At 39.1% G+C, this 3,907-nt stretch overlaps 1 non-coding gene across 1 annotated transcript; it reads right to left on the bottom strand.

Annotated features, from left to right (window-relative positions):
- Positions 1–622: 622 nt before the first annotated feature.
- Positions 623–730, bottom strand: LOC112753306 (small nucleolar RNA R71). The gene has a single exon (XR_003177698.1). It is a non-coding gene; the product is annotated as a small nucleolar RNA R71 (small nucleolar RNA).
- Positions 731–3,907: the final 3,177 nt, after the last annotated feature.

The raw sequence follows: 3,907 nt of genomic DNA, 5'->3' as shown, positions 1-3,907 counted from the left end.
CTTCTTTACCTCTGACACCTCAAGGAATCTCTATACTGTGACATAGAGGATTCCATATTTTCTTCTCCTCTCTTTTCATATGAGCAGAAGCAAGGACAAGGGCATTCTTGTTGAAGCTGATCCTTAACCTGAAAGGACCTTGAAGAGAAAGCTAAAAGAAGCTAAAGTACAACTCTCTATAGAGGACCTAACAGAAACTTTCAAACAAGAAGAAGTCATGGCAGCCGAAAACAACAACAATACCAACAATGCAAGGAAGGTGCTTGGTGACTTTACTGCACCTACTCCTGACTTCTATGGGAGAAGCATCTCAATCCTTGCCATTGGAGCAAACAACTTTGAGCTTAAGCCTCAATTAGTTTCTCTAATGCAACAGAATTGCAAGTTTCATGGACTTCCATTAGAAGATCCTCATCAATTCTTAGCTGAATTCTTGCAAATTTGTGACACTGTCAAGACCAATGGGGTTGATCCCGAGGTCTACAAGCTTATGCTCTTTCCCTTTGCTGCAAGAGACAGAGCTAGAATATGGTTGGATTCACAACCTAAAGAAAGCCTGAACTCTTGGGAAAAGCTAGTTAATGCCTTCTTGGCAAAGTTCTTTCCACCTCAAAAATTGAGCAAGCTTAGAGTGGAAGTCCAAACCTTCAGACAGAAGAAAGGTGAATCCCTCTATGAAGCTTGGGAAAGATACAAGCAATTGATCAGAAGGTGTCCTTCTGACATGCTTTCAGAATGGAGTATCATAGGTATTTTCTATGATGGTCTATCTGAACTGTCCAGGATGTCATTGGACAGCTCTGCTGGAGGATCTCTTCATCTGAAGAAGATGCCTGCAGAAGCTTAGGAACTCATTGAAATGGTTACAAATAACTAATTCATGTACACTTTTGAAAGGAATCCTGTGAATAATGGGACAAATCAGAAGAAAGGAGTTCTTGAGATTGATACTCTGAATGCCATATTGGCTCAGAACAAAATATTGACTCAGCAAGTCAATATGATTTCTCAGAGTCTGTCTGGAATGCAAGCAGCAACAGTCAGTACCAAAGAAGCTTCATCTGAAGAAGAAGCTTATGATCCTGAGAACCCAGCAATGGAAGAGGTGAATTACATGGAAGAATCCTATGGAAGCACCTGATGACATGTCACCATGTCATGTTTTTCTATGCTTTTTCCTTTGTTTTCAATAGGTTTTATGCACTTTCTTGAGAAATAAGCAAGCCAATTGGGTAGATTTCTATGTTTCCTTTGATTCAATCAACCATGGGTGAATTAATGCAATTTCATGAGATTTTGTGCTATAATTGTCATATATTATGAAAGAATAACAAACTCATGATTTTGAGCAAAGCTTTGATGTGTTTGGTTGATTGATGATAGGTGAAAAGAGTTTTGAAGAAGGTTGAAGGAAGAAGTAATGGCTAGGAGCAAGAGAGAACAAAAAGCTTGAGCAAAAGTTTGACCTCAAACTTTAGCTCAAACTTTTGGGAGAAAAGCTTGAGCCAACGTTTGCCTCAAACTTTTTGGCAAACGTTGGCATCACAAAATCAATACCCTGGAGGAAAAAGCTTGCGCCAACGTTTGAGGGCAAACTTTTGCTCAAACGTTGGCGCCACACCAACATACCCAGGGGAGAAAAAGCTTGCGCCAACGTTTGCCTCAAGCTTTTTGGCAAACGTTGGCGCCACAACAGCCTGAAGAGGTATACTTCCAACAAGAATAACTTGAGCTACAGAGCTCCAAATGAGGTGATTCAAAAAGCAATGGAAAGTAGGAATCGAGAGGTTTCCAAGCATATATGGCACTGCATGGTGGACACTAAAATTGAGGGAGAAAACTGCCCCGCAATGAGCATAAACGAACATGGTGGCAACTTGCAGTGAGGCCAACTGACCTCTACACCTTCGACGGAGTATAACTCAAGCTATGGAACTCCAAATGATGCGCTTCCAACGGCATTGGAAAGTAGACATTCAGGGCTTTCCAACAATGTTTAATAGTATGGGGTGGACAATACGTTTGAACCTCCAGAACTGGCGTTTTCGACCACGTTTGAGGCAAACTTTACCTCAAACGCTGCACACCAAAGCCAGCGACCCTGTCCTCTTCAAAGGGGCATAACTTGAGTTGTAGATGTCCAATTGAGGTGATTTCAATTGGGTTAGAAAGCTGACATTCAGAGCTTTCCAACCATATATAATAGTCTATAGTTGGCATGAAATTGGCAACGTTGACAAGAGGACCAAGTAGCCCCCAAGAAGCATATAAAAGGGATCCACGTTTGGCTCAAAGTTTGACCTCAAACTTTGGCTCAAACGTGGATGGCAGCAAGGAATGTTAGCTGATATGAAAAGTTTGAGTAAAAGTTTGACCTCAAACTTTTTCTCAAGCTTTTCTGGTTCACGGCCCGGTTCACAAATGGGTTTCTCTCCAACTCCAAGAGCAATCAACAGAGGCTATCTTCAACCCAATTCTATCAAGAGCAAGGGCCCAATTGACACCACTCAAAGGCACAAGAGATAGTTAGAATAGAAATTTTATTTTAATTGTAATTTGTTTTGAGTTTCATTTTCATTTTGTAAAAATGCCTATAAATAGGCATCTGTTTCATTTTATTGAAGGGGCGAGCTCCACTAGGGAGCATTAGGAATACAGAACTCTCTCTCTTTAGTTTTTCTTTTTGTTTTGAATCTTGGGTTGAGAATTGAAGAAATTCTGTTTCAATCTCACCTTGAGAATTCTCTCTGTTTTCTTCTTCTGCAATTTTAATTTCTCCTCTACTACAAGTTCCTTTGCTGCCAGTTTACAATCTAATTTACATTGAACTTGATTTTGATCTTTGATTCTCATTGCTTTCTGTTCTCACTGAATTCGATTTACTTTCAAGCAATTTAATTCTTCTGCAAGTGCTCTGCATTTTACATTTCTGTTCATGATCTGATTTACTTTTCCTGCAAGTTTAATTTTCTCTAAGCTTTGATCTAGTGCTCTCTTTAATTTTCAGCACCCACTCCCCTTTACATTTGATGCAATTTATATTCCTTGTCATTTAAGATTCTTGCAATTTACATTTCTTGCTCTTTAAGTTACTGTCCAATCTACTTTTTGCACTTTAATTTTCCTTGTCATTTACTTTCTGCTGCATCAATTATCACTCAAATGTTAGCTTGACTAAACTAATCACCCACTAAAGTTGCTTGATCCATCAATCCTCGTGGGATCGACCTCACTCACGTGAGTTTTACTACTTGATGCGACCCGGTATACTTGCCAGTTAGATTTGTGTGTTTGGAATTTATTTTTCGATTTCCGAAAATACACATCAAGTTTTTGGCACCGTTGCCGGGGATTGATTTAGATCAACAATGATTAAGTGGGTGAGAAGTCTAGATTAAGCATTTTCTTTGTTTTTGTTCTTGAAACCAAGGTGTTTGTGTTTTTGCCTCACTAAGCAAATATCATCTAAAACATGAATTTCAATTTTCCTTGGTGTTGTATTTTACAAAATTCAAATGGAGTTCAACTCATCTTATGATCAAACAAATTTTATGGGATATTACCCACCATCACCAATCTCTAATGGTGGTTGGGAATATCACCAAGAGAATACACCTTCTGAGCACTCCAATTCATGGAGATTTGCTTCAAAGACACAAGATGAGCAAAAAATTCATATGGGATATCTTCCTCCACCACAAAATGATGCAAGTTGCTATTCTAATGATGGCTGGGGGGAGCAAAACCAGAAAACATTTGAGAGCCCATATTCTAGTTATCAAGAGCCATCTTCACTCGAACGTACTATCAATTCATTTATACAAAATTTTCCAACCTCACCTTCCAGTTTTTCATCTGAAAATTCTTCATCACTGGACTTTGTCTCCACACAAAATCCTTGCCAAAA

Source organism: Arachis hypogaea, chromosome 15, assembly GCF_003086295.3.
Source record: "Arachis hypogaea cultivar Tifrunner chromosome 15, arahy.Tifrunner.gnm2.J5K5, whole genome shotgun sequence".
In the NCBI taxonomy this organism is placed as follows: Eukaryota; Viridiplantae; Streptophyta; class Magnoliopsida; order Fabales; family Fabaceae; genus Arachis; species Arachis hypogaea.
Note: the sequence above shows the minus strand (reverse complement) of the source record. Positions and strands in the feature narration are given on the sequence as shown.